This window comes from Neodiprion lecontei, chromosome 6, assembly GCF_021901455.1.
Source record: "Neodiprion lecontei isolate iyNeoLeco1 chromosome 6, iyNeoLeco1.1, whole genome shotgun sequence".
Classification (NCBI taxonomy): Eukaryota; Metazoa; Arthropoda; class Insecta; order Hymenoptera; family Diprionidae; genus Neodiprion; species Neodiprion lecontei.
The window spans coordinates 27262546-27276183 of NC_060265.1; the positions used below are offsets into that span (position 1 = coordinate 27262546).

Consider the following 13638-nt stretch of genomic DNA (forward strand, 5'->3'; position numbering starts at 1 on the left):
TTACACGTAACGTAAACGTTTGACAACCGCGCTGAAAAATGTCTAGGAGCAAGAAACCGAAACGACAATTTTCATGGCGTAAGCGAGAAAATTTTGTTACGTACGATCGAAATTTATTTCCATCAAATAAATTCTTATTCCGAGTCGGCAAATTTTCCAATAGATTCATATTCAAATAGATCTTTTTTTCTGAGTCAAGATACGGGCTGAAGGAGAAAGTAAACGTTTAGGACAGCTGCGAGTGAATTCTGGCGAAACGCGAAGGAAACTTTTTAAGTCCGTGTTCCATTCTCCGCGTCCTCGTATTTTTTTCCTTCTTTTCTTTCATATTTAGTCCCATTTTTCGCCCCACGATGCTCTTCGTCTTTTCACCTACACGCCGTTTCACTTTATCTCGTCCCTACGTCCTTTTATTCTCTCCTCTTTTGGCATACTTATACGTGCTTATTAAACCATATTACCAGTAGTACTGTGCATAAATACGCATATGAAAAGGCATGTACGTATTATGTATAAGTTACAAGCAGTTCAGCACGTGCAATGCAAGTAAGTATATACATGTAAGACATTTTCAAAGGCTCGACGGAGCTTAACAGATTTTTAAACTCCTCCGAAACGGAACTTAATTAGGTGCGTCTTCATTTCGGGGTAATTTATTAGACCAGTTCTTTTTTCTTCTTCGCTTTTTCCTCTTCTTCAGGCTTACCCGGCGTGTAAGATAAGAGAGGGGAAAATACTTGGTAAGAGAAAAAAAAACGAAAGTTTACAGAGAACAACCGCCCAAAAAATAGAGGAAAAGAAACTGCAAACAGGCTCACGAAATATTCTTGTTATTATTCTTATAAGTTAATCGATAAATAAATAATTAATTAATATATATATATATATATATTGGTTTCCAAAGTTTCATTTCGTTTTTCTCACTTTAACTTCTATCTCCTGAAAAGTAAATATCGGGTTCAAAAATTTTTCTCCATATATACATAATATATCATGGATATATATCATACAGGGATTTTTTTTCAACGATAATGTCTGAAACTTTGTATGTACGTACTGTGTTACATGTACTATATGTACATGAAAAATGATGGGAGATAAAGCGAAAGCACAAAAGTTTCGTCAATCTGCACGCGCGGTGATTTCTCCATAACCGGGTAAAAAAAAAAACAAGCGGGAAACAAAAACGACGGGGTAAAAAAAAGGGGCTCGCTTTGCGTGGCTTTCCGCGCTGACTGGTCGTTTTGGACAATTTATACAAAACGAGGGGGGATGAAAAAAGAAGAATATGTCTCGCTTAAATTCCCGTTGTGAGTGCAGTGAAAACGCGTAACACACACACACATACATATGTGTTACAAGGGTTCTTGCACTGAGAGAAATTTTTAGTTCCGATTACCGCTCAGACCTTGACTATTTTCATTTTTTTTACCACAATCGAAAATATAGCTGCAGGTACAAAATGAAAATTAGTTTTCTAGCCGTTACCGGAAAGTCTGGTATCCGTTACTATTCTTTCTCATTACGATCACTCTTGCTAGATTTTCTTGCAACTGTTGCGAAAATTTAATGCTCGTGCAACAATAAATTAACGTTAAAGCCTTGTTTAACTAAAAAAGTAGAGTAAACCGAACAAACCGATTGTGCGTTGCAATTACCAAAAAAGGAACGACAATGGCGGAAAATGGTTAGGCGTAACTCGTTTTTCGTAATTTTAACAATATTTAAACAGTTTTTTGAAAAAATGAAATTCATCTCAGTTTGTATGTCTATTTTTTCCGCACACGGTGCGTAAATATAGCCGTACGTACGCGTATGCACGCATGCATGTACGGATGTGTGGAGGGTGTAAAATAATATACATGAGTTGAAAATTTGCAAGATGATAAATGAGGCCGACGTCGCGTCAAACGTCGCCGCGCTTCGACACCCCCTTTTTCGTAATTTCCACCCTCGGGCACGTCCCGGCCATTTTTTAATAACGACGTGATTTTCGACCGGCTGCAAATCCGCGCGCCTGCTTTTTCCATCCCGCGCCCAAATCCAGTTCGAAACTTTAATTTAAACCACCTAGCTGCGTGTATCGGCTCGTTGAAGGCGATTATTGCGTTAATCGCTAAGCGCGGAGGGTGATCAACGACATAATTAGAAAGTCTCATCCCCGACCAAAATATATTTACTCATGGCTACTGGTAATTCAAGGAAAAGTCTGGGAATTTGAAAAATGATCAGGGTAGGCAGGGTAAAGTTTGGTAATTTTGTGGCGGTTTGGAGAGAGAAAGAACAAAGCTTCGTTACGTCACAAAAGAGCGATATTTTAAGAACAATTCTCGTTCGTGTGCTCGGTTCCATGGCCATTAGGAAATGGGTGATAGATAAAATTTTCGTTTCATTTCCGATCGATTCGGAACCTTGTAACATAATCGATGCCGAAATTTTCACGAAAGGTGTTCGAAATTAAGCCAGAAAAAAATAAAAATTTGATCAGGGAAAGTCAGGGAATTAGTTCGATTATTTTTACCGGCAATCATCTGCTGTTACGAAAATTTTAGAAAGCGCTTGCTTCTGCCTAAATCGATAAATTATACACCCGCTGCAATATTTTCAAAATTTTCCAACTCTTGAAAGGAGCTTTTCACACTTTTCGTCGTTATGTCTGTTACGTAAAATAGAACAAAACGAAACGTATTTAATAATGTCCAGGGCGGTTGAAAAACGCGTAGTTCTTTATCAGTTCTTTAAAACGGACCGAATACTACTCGAAGTAAGTACGTAATCCTATTTTGCGTAGGGACCATCGCCGAGTCTCTTTAACGGAAAAAAAATGGATCGTTTCAGCGGACTGAAAGGCTTTCCCCTTGGACTTTTGTTCGATATACCGAATAGAGAGGGTCGTTGAAGTTTCCACGATTTACGTCTCGGCCACTTTCGCCGCGCGACTTGAAACCTCCCCCTGCGTAACAGAAATATATTCGGCGATGAGTGCATTTGGAAGAATTAATTTTTTTGTCCACGTAAAATCGCTGCTTTTCGTCAATTTCATTTATATTCATGAAATTTTTATAATCGCGGAAAATTGAGTAGTCATTGGAATGAAATGAAAAATTAATAGCTTGCTCATAAAATTACGGTAGCTTTGTGGTCTTGGATTATTATAGGGCGGGGTTGAAGTTCTGAAAGCGCCTAATCGAGAAATCAAACTTTCACGAAACAACAAAATTTCGAATGGTTGGAAAAATTTCGAAAAGTAAACTTTGGATAGAGTGCAAATTTTGAAAATCAAAATGATCAGGATTTCTAACCTAAAAATATCGAAAATCCAAAAACAAAAGAAAGAAAGATCAAGGTAGTGAAATTTCACCAAGCCAGAAATTTACAGAACTGAAAATCTTCGATCATCCGGAATTTCGATGTTTCAGGTTTTTGAATTTGATCATTTTCGCACTTTCGAAACTTTGATGTTTCGTTAAAGTTTGATTTCTTTACTTCAAGTTTCGCCATAAGAAAATTCGGAATCTGACGTTTCCGGAAGTTTTGAAATTCAGAATTTCAACCCCGCCCCGTGATCATTACAACATAAAATTTCACCGTCGTACCAAACGGACATTCACACGAGATTACTCATGTTCCACGTCACGTGGGTGTAATACACTTTTATCCGGATACGGAGCATCGTTTCCGATTCCATGGTTCTAATCTCCGCCATCGTCTTCGGTTTTCCCGTCGTTCCTCCCTCGGCCCCTTTTGTCTCCGCAAATAAACGACGGGTCCCGCGGTATAAGAGGTATACGCAGAGCTCTCCTCCTGGGAATGGTTTCGCATGATGGTGCGAGGCGTAGAGGCGAAGATGCCGAGGACGGGTCTGGATCGGTGCTCCTTTACGACTTGACGCACTTTGCAGTTTTACACCCGGAAAAAACGAGCCCCTCCCCCTTTCCAAGCGTCGAATCAGTCCCTCTAGACTTCTAAAATCTATATCGGGAGGTGCGAGGGGATCCTGGATCCGGTAAGGGAATCGAAGGGAAGGGAAGGGAAGGTGAACCTAATTGTTCGGAAAGCCGCGAGTGGATTCTGCGTGCCCACCTTCAGGCGCGTCGAGAATCCCTGCGAGTCTTGGGTACATGGTTTGATAAAAAAAAAAAATCTCTTCCTCATCCCCGCAGCGATTCGCAGTAAGTACTTCAAACCGTTCCTGCTGCTGCGGGACTGCTTGTAGATCATCAGTCGTCGATCGTTTTATAAATGCAGTTTTCTTAAAGATCCGATTTTTTCAGAAAACAATTTACCTCACAACTAAATCATGCGATAATGGATTTTTTTTTGAAAATCGTTTGATTTCTTTGCACATGATATTTAGCTAAAAAGGACTATAGTTATTTTCATTCGTCGAATTAGATCGAGTCGATGACAATTGTGACATTGAAAATTTAGCTTCTAAATCTCGAGAAGAAAGATTTCTGTAATCGTAATCTGCACATGCACTGAGAAAAGATTTTATTTATTGTCAACAAACGTACACTTGTATACGGTGAAATAAACGTTTCGTTGTTATTGTCAAATTTTAGTTTCGTCAAATATGATTTCTTAACTGTTAACTCGATAATATCGGGAGAAAATTTTTCGCACAACGTTGCGGCGGAATGAAATTCTCTAGCCGATGGTGCAACGAAAGCAGCGAATGTACAAGTCGAGGTCGGGTCACGCGCAGCTTGAAGCACGTCCGCACCAATTTCGAGCTAAAATGTATTTCACATTGTGCAGCATAGGTGTACGGAGCCATTCAAGGCGTGCAGGTCGATCGAGGGTGTAAGGAAAATTTAAGGAAATCGTTTTCGAAGCGTGAAAAAGGAGAGGAAACGAACAATTTCATCGATCGCCTTTAGAAATTCCGTGAGCGAATTTGAAAGTCGTCAAAGTTTATCGAACCGATTTTTTTTTTCGTGAAATGCGACATTGATATTTCGATGGATAAAATTTTCTAGCGATACAATATCACGCGTTTTTTTTTTTTAGTGTTTTGATGATTTTCTGAATAACGCAGATAAAAAATAATAATAATAATAATAAGAATAATAATTCTTTCGTCGAGTTTGTATTTAAATAAATACATTTCCATTCTATACATCGAATAATAACCAAAATCCTCATTTATTACTTATAAAGTTTGATTTTGTCTTTTTTACGTTAATAAATAATAATCAAAATTCAATTGCCGAAAGAAAAAATTTCGCTAACCAAATTCCCTTGATATTTTAACTGCGGGCTCTTTCGTTTAATTATCATCTGACGTTTCGGCTGTCCGCCAAGTTCGAATTCGAGCTAGTAATTTGTCTAGGTCTGGCTTTTTGAATCCCGACGGCGAGGAAATTGGCCAGAGCGAATAAGAATTACCCGAAAGTATCGTACATGCCTATCTGTGACAGATCGTGTTAAACCCTAATCGGTTGATAGATGATCTATATACCCGAGTCACGTGTTGTCCTTTTTTTCATATTGTGTTTATACAATTGTACAGTTCAAAATTTAGAATTTGTAATATCTTTGCAGTCAAATTTATTGACCGACCTCTTTTGCACTGCGAATTTATTCTTTGTATGTAATAACGTTATTATCGACGTAGAAATCGCACCGGAATTAGAAATCTTATACGTTATACGGCTTTTCTTTGATTATTCCATTTCGGATATACCTTTTCTTTAATAAATTCAATTTCATTCTATAAATTCTACTCCCTGAAACTCTGTTATAAAATATAACATACCGCCAACTTCCGAATATAACGTGATATGCCAAAGATAATTTCGTGAAGTTTGACGAAACGAAGTGAGAACGAGATCGGTAAGAGTAAGCTGAGAGAGTGAGGACAGCAAAAAAACAGAGCTGAGGAAAAACCGTACCGAAAAAGCGAAGAAAAATCGTTCAAAATCAAATTAGCTGCACGCGGGAAGATAAACGTTGGAAAATTTGAATCAGTAACGAGGGGCGCGAGAGAGAGAGAGAGAGAGAGAGAGAGAGAGAGTGGCGAGATGAGAGCGACGATCTCCTCCTCGTTTTGTTTTGAATATATTTTAACTTTGTTTTCGTTATTTTGCATAACTCGGAGAGATTCGATTTTGCCAGCGTTGATCCATTTAGGCGGAAGAGAGAAAGCAAAAGAGCGAGAGAGGGAGAGAGAGAAGACGGGACGTCGCGCGAAAATATCCTCCCGGCTTATGGGGGCTGTTGATCGGTTTAGAATATTTCACTTGGAACAGTGCCGCCCACTTTTTTCTCTCCCTTCAACTTTCCGACAAAACAAAACAAGTGAAACGATAAAATAAATAGAATAAATGAAAAGTAAGAAATAAAAAAGTAAATGAGCTTCCATCTGTACAGTCTTTAATTGTAAAACAACGCCTTGGATCACGAACGAAATTTTTAATCTCTGGCTCATCTCGCAGAAAAACACAACACGTGTATACACATCAAATCGCTGCGTAATAAATAACCCTCCGGATCGGTTCATCGATTATAATCGAGTCGCCGAACTTTTCCTTCCAGCCGATGATAAGTTTTAGAGTTCATCGTCTCGTCGAGTTCGGGAAATATTCATAACCCGATATATTCAAGTAGAAAAGACTCGGAGATTTATTTCTGTATCGATGAATTTATTATGGGGAACGGTAATTTGGATCGATCTGACTGATACGGGGTAAAAGAAATTCTCGCTTACGTATCGCGTTTTACTTCCGGCGATTATAAATCCAATCTATGATGCAAATCAGCCTTGTTTTTTTTCTTTTTTTTTTTTTCTTCTCAAATCCGTTTCATTTTCTTTATAAGTATAACGTAGACGAACGTGATGAAATTTCTATTTTCAAAAGATCTGTACAATCGAATTCATTCCCGACGCGGATTTTTCAAATTGTCATTCCGTGCAACCGACGTTAGATTTATTTTCATCATCCTCGCCGCTGTTTTAAGCCGCTATTGAAGAGAAACCCGTTAAAGCTGTTTCAAATCCGAATGCAGAGTTAGATTTTCCACACTTTTTCACACAGTCACAACTCAAAACGAGGTAGGAACGGATCGTATAACTTTCGTAAGATATATCTGTTGAAAAGCTGGTGAAAGTTTAGTAACCCTTTTTCTACAACCGTGACCCTCGTCAACCAGTCTGTTCAATTTTGGTTCCAATCTACCCCCTGATCCCGCTTTTCCTCTCGTCCTTCATTCCTCCCTTCTTTTATGCCTCGCTGTAATTTCACTGCAGCATAAAAGAATCCCCTTCAGGCATAGAAAAAAAAAAAAAAAAAGAAAAAAGAAAACTAATTTGATTTTTTTTCCCCGTAATTTTCGGTAGTCGGTAGATTTTTCGTGTCGATTTTTGTTTTCACCGATATCTTCGAAAGGTGAGAAAATTTGTCGAATTTTTTTGAAACGTAACGATATTATTGTTATTCACAATTTGGATTATTATAAACGATACGAAAAATTTTTCCAAACAGAATGATTCTTTTCTCTTTCGTAACGAGGAGAGAATCGTTTTAAATTATCAAACATCTTTCACCAGCTCGATCTTCGTTTGCGTATAAAGAACATTTTCGCGTGAGGTACAGCAAATTTTTTCTTCTCCTTTTTTTTGTGCAGAATATCTTTCACCGATATAGGTTATGGAAACCTATACGGATAGATGTAGACTTTGAAAAAAGGCCGTTTCGTTCGGTTCATAAAATTTGTATAAATCGTATCATACAAGTATAATTCTGCACGGGCAGAACCTAAACCTACTTCGCTCCTCGGCGTGCAAAAACCGGGGCAAGAAATTCTTGCTGAAAATAAAACGAAGAAACAATATCGATACGAAAATACAGAGGGCGCCGGTCTGACCCTGCAGTCGAGATTCGAACGGCATGGAATACTTCAAGCACTTATTTTTCTCTATGGGCGGAGTCCGAGAAAAGCAAACAAAAAAAAATTATACAGTCTGAATCGATGTGTATAGATCTGCTGGATATTCTGGATAAAAAAAAAAAAAAAAGTAACTTTACAGCGATGAAAAACTACGGATTTTAATTGTATCAATTAATTTAGGTCGTGTTCTATATGAAATCGATAGACGAGTTTGATTAATTATACGTCTATTCAAGTTCAGAATTACGTAATTCAATAATAATTTTGTTTACTTTGAAATTATTGTGGCGTTTTCGTTAATTTCGTTAAGTTCCTGGCGATCCGGATTTATTTAGAGAATGATCTTTCGACTTGTTAGAACAAATTCCGTTTGGTTCACGTTTTTCTTTGTATACAAACCCGAAGAAAAAATGAATCAATCTTTTAAGATAAATTTTTTTTTCCCCATCATTCTCGTTACATGTTATACGAGATGTAAACGGATCTATAAATTATGCATATACGATTAGATCAGCAAAATGAACGAAGCCAAAACCTTGACACATAATTCTTCATCCATTCCTTTTCCCCCCAAACAACACAACGGAATCAACGAGATTTTCGCTGGATTTTAAAAATCCTTGCGAAATTGAAAGGGGCAAATAATGAAAAGGGAAAACGAGAACGCAACTGTTTCATTTCCTTGTGCAAATATCTTCTCGCTCGTTGAGTTTCGGCTAGATTTTTGTAGAATGATTTACTTCCGTTACATCAACACCAAGTCCCGCTTGATGTGTAAATAAAAAATGCACGTATACAAATTTTTTCTCGCAGACCTTTCGCATTGACCGAAACTTGGGCCAATTTGAATAAACAAATTTGAGCGTTCATCTACGACAAAGAAATATGACACGGCTAGATTTTTAAAGGGTAACGTCGATCTTCTCCACTTGGAAATTCGGAATTTTCCATTCGTCAAGTGATTCGCGTTGTTTCGTCTTGCCGAGAGAGAAGGAGAGAGACGAATAGACACAGCGACGTCCCGATCGTAATTAACAATTAACTCCCCCTGCGGTTGGCAGTCGGCTGCCGCCCAGCTGCCCACGCAAAGGGCTGATGCCACCACTGCTTCCATAAATTGCATTTCTTGCCCGCTTTTTGCGCGTCCGTCGCGGCGCGTATCGTTCGGGAATTTCGAATGTCCAGGTCGCATCTATCGCGTCGGTTGGTTAAGCGAAACGTCACGAAGCGCGGTGCAAAACAATCGCAGCAGCCTTTCCGCGAAACTCGATCGCGGGCCGAGCGAAAAACCGAGCTTTTTACAAATTAGGCCGCGTTTTTTCGTTGCGTAAAAAGGCCCGACGCAACGCCGAATTCGAATTTCCCATCCCCTTCGACGCTTCGTGTCTGATCCCTTTTTTCCCGCACGCCGGTTCGACCCTCGTGCGTTGTGATATTGTACGTTCGCTTTTTCATTTTTCATTTTTCTATCGCACGATATCGCCGAGAGCCCGAACGTTTTTTTCACCCGTTTTTTAATCCTGTTTCGTTGGACGGCGACGGTTGAAAAAGCGGAGAATAAGCTGTTATTATAAATATTAATTTTGTCGAGATTATAGATTTTGTTATTGGATAGAAATATAAAATTGTCGATGAGGCGTGTGGACTTTTTTTAATCCCGAAAAAAAGTTTAATATCACACGCTGCTTTTCAAAGATGTTGTATATATATATATATATATTATATATTATTTGTGCCGAGTAATTGAGGATATTTTATATACCGTTTTAACTGACGTTTCAGTGCTGTCGAGTTGACTGCAAAGTGGAAGCGAATAAGGTAATTGCCGTTAAATTGACGAGTTTAATTATACCCGCGCTTGTTTTTTGTCGATAATAACAAAAAAGATGCTTCCTAGACGCATCAATCATCGGACTCTTGAAATATGAGCTGTAAAATTAGATGAGAAATAACGTGGATTAATTGATTGACAAGTATTCGTAAAATTATTACTATTATTATTATTATAATAATAAAAAAAGATACGAAAACAAAAAAGATACTGGAATTTTGATAAACAAGTGCTTGGGTGTTCATTTTTCGTTACAAACTTCTTCAGATCTCTTAAAATTCTGTTAAAATCGTAAAATTGATGCGAAACAATCGAGGCAAATGACACGAGTACCTCGCAATGAAAATAACAAATAGCACCGATTTTCGCGAACCCATATCCTCAACAATACCGTCAAGTTTCACACATAAATGCCGAATCCGCTTCGTCGTTTCGTGTCATGTACTCCAGAGCTATAATCGACTAATTGTAGGCAGAGCTTTTTGCCGGTTGAAAGGACGCGGCGTATCGTGAAAGAGAAAGAGGGAGGGAGAGCGAGAGAGAGAGGGAGTGGGAGAGGGAGAGGGGGAGGGAGGGAGGGAATCTCTGTGCCAATAACACGAGAACATGCGCAAAGCTCCGGCGTCGATACACGAAGGCGAAGTCGAGTCGCGAGCTCCGCGGGAAAATTCTGAACATGGAACAGTCTCGCGTCGTTCCTCGAGCCTGCAGCGTCGGCGTCGCGACGCACCTCGAAACGCGCGACGAAACGTGAAACGTGAAACCGCAACCTCTCGAGCCTTTTTTCGACCTCTCGAATCGTAACCGCGGTCAAGTTTTCCGTGTCAAATTAGTGCCGCCCTCAGTTTCTGCTCAACTCATCGTACGACATATTCCACGTTTTTAAATTGTCGTGGGGAAATTTTAATTTTTCTTTTTTTTTTTTTTGTTTTTGAAAATTATCACGGACACAGACGTAGTTGTAAATAAACAAATGAATATTGTAAAAGAAGACAAATTGTGAACTGTGCCGGTTTTTCTTTCGGTTTCTGTAATTCAGTCGTGTGATTTTGTCGTCCGTTTTTCCGTTGTTTAAATTCTTTTTATACAATCATTTTCTGTTTTTTTTTTTCTTTTTTTTTTTTCATCTTCCTTCTTCTTCTTGTTTATTATTCTTCGCTAATATTAGTAAGATTTTTATCGTGCGGTGATGTGAACGTCGACGATGGGTTCCAAGCCAGTTTGAGATAGAGAAAAAGAAAGAGATAGAGAGAAAAGGACAACGCTTACTTACCTCAAAGAGGGAAGGAGAGAGGATATTGCGGACAAAGTGAGTCATCGTCCTCCTCAAATACTAGACCTATTTATACCTCCACCATTTGGACATTTATAACCAACTGTTGTGCAGTACGTTCATTTTGTGATTCTCCATTCGATTATTCCACGACTACAAATTGATCAAATAAATTGACAAAGAAATGGGTAAATTAACCTTCGGCTGACGCCTTCGTGGGTTTTTAATCGAGATTATCGCAACTTGAAATTTTCTGCATTTATAACAATTTTCTACTACGTTAAAATGAAAAATTATTATTGCGACCTTCCTCATTTCGCGAAAGACGCTTCAGTAAATCCACCCCCGCAAAAGAAAAAAGTTCGAGCCGAAATATGAAATTGACACCAAGGTGACAGCAATGTTATTTATACCAGATAAAGGTTAATTTACGGATAAAAATCACTCGTTTTATTCGGAATTCACGCTGTTCATTTGGGAAAAATTTTCATTACCATGTATTTTTCATTCGTCGTACTTTTAATCCCAAATTTTTAAGTATAACGAATGCAAGTAAATTGCGCTAATTAATTACAAGCTGCCCGGTCTGAATTTGAAACGTTATTATTTCACGTGTCTAAATTGCAACAATAGAATAAACGCGTGGCTAAGTAATTACACTCCTGTATATTTATTCGCCTCGTTATTTCGTTGTACGGTTATTTTACACTCGCTAATTGCACTCCCACGAGTCTTGTAAGGTTTGTGTACGGTGTAAACGCGCGGTTTTCCGGTTGATTAATCAAGAGAATCTCATTCAGCCGCTACGGGCCAAGCCGAACTTTATCCCCAGCGTCGAACACCGATCGAGGGAATGTTTATTTTCGTTTCTTTCTTCCGTACAAGTTACCCACAAACCATTGCAACCAAACAAACAAGTTTCGTTACAGCAACGCTTATTCGGTAATCTTGGAATTAGCTGACAATGTAAAAATCCAATTTTCATTTTGCGTATGGGAAGATTTTTGTTTTTTCATCTTCTTTCTTCCGAAAAGGCGAAAAGATTGAAAAAAAAAATCCTTATTGATTAATGAATATTTTCACGCCGTTTTGAAAGTGGTTTTGGGTTGCATTTTCTCCACGTGCCGAAGAAGGCTGCAACCGCTTCTTCTTCTTCTTCTTCTTCTTCTTCTTCTTCTTTTCCTTTTTTTCCGGCCAGTCTTGCGCGCGCCGTTTTATCTTTTTCCAGACATAATGCATCCTAACGACTTCCCGACGAGTCGCGTGCCGCAAAAACTGTAAATTCGAAGAGAAGAGCAGCTGCGTTGCAGTCTTCTAGTCTCACGTATCGTCCCGTCTCGGAGGAATGAGAGTGAAAAAGTGCCGCTGAATTTCCGACTCGCATATCTCGATTTCAGAAGGCCGAAAATTCGATAATAAAAATTCCTCACCCCCGCTCATTCTTCGCGTCTGTTATACACGTATAATAAAATAAGTTGCGAAAAAACTTAAGCTCGCGCCAAATGTTATCGCGCAACTTGTAGCTGATGCAGATGCCTCGTGTCTGTTATACGCCCTTTTTTTCTTCTTCCTCTTTCCAATTCTTTCTTAAACAATGAATATTTAAATTTCGATCATTTTACTGATTTTTCGATAATGGAATATTTTATTAACTAAAAAAGTAGAGTAAATCGAAAAAACTGATTTTGCGTTGCAGTTACCAAAAAAGAAACGACGATAGCGCAAAATGGTTACGCGTACCTCGTTTTTCGTAATTCCAAAAATATTGAAACAGTTTTTTTAACGATACTTGTTTTACTGAATTTTTTCTAGTTACTGTAAAAAATGAAATTTGTAATTCCGGCTTATTTTGCATGTGGAATTAAACGTAACTTGAAATTCTTCTCTTTGTTTCCTTTTGTTTTTCACCATCTTATCAGAGGAGGGATGAAAAAATTCTGTGAAAATTTATTGCATGCAGACATTTTTAATATATACTATAGGAGAAAAAAAAAAAAAAAAAAAAAAAAAAAAAAACGATAACGTCTTTTGAAGAAAAGCGTTTGTTATCCACGCCTAGCATGTATCCAATATTCAAAATCTGGAGGAGAAAGTATTTCAATACCGCAAGTTTCTACGTCGGATGAAAATCCCCCCCCCCCCTTCCTGTTCAGTATCCTCGATCCCGAGCCGTTCTTTTCATATATATTACACGTAATATCAGAGCGCGAAATAATGTGCGTCAAGTTGTCCTCTTCTTTTTTTTTTTTTTTTTTTCTCATTCTTTTCCTGCCTCGTCTTTTCTCCATTCCCCTCTACGTTTTGAACGAAACTTTGCAATCTCTCGGTCGTGAAAATCACATAATAATAACAGTCATGCTTCAATTTCGGGTGTGTATAATATACGCATGTGATGTATATACGTAGGCCAAAAAAATGAGAAGTAGAAAGAAGAAGGAGGAGGTAAAGATGAACACCAATTTGACCGTGAAACGAAAAGTTATATATAATGATCCGAAGATTGCTCTGGATATTATAACGTACATTCCTTGGAGGGAAAAAATATTTATCAAAGTGATAAAGTATACAATTTATATACATATGTGTATATATGTGTGTATTATATGAACGGAGTTTCCGAAGAGTAATCACAGTTTTTTAT

General features: G+C 38.2%; 1 protein-coding gene across 1 annotated transcript in view; it reads left to right on the forward strand.

Annotated features, from left to right (window-relative positions):
• Positions 1-10393: 10393 nt before the first annotated feature.
• Positions 10394-13638, forward strand: part of LOC107225239 — a 108453-nt gene continuing 105208 nt past the window's right edge. Inside the window, exons 1-2 of the mRNA XM_015665640.2 lie at positions 10394-10586; positions 10893-11033. The gene's annotated coding sequence lies outside the window, so the exon portion shown is untranslated. The remainder of the gene's footprint in view (positions 10587-10892; positions 11034-13638) is intronic.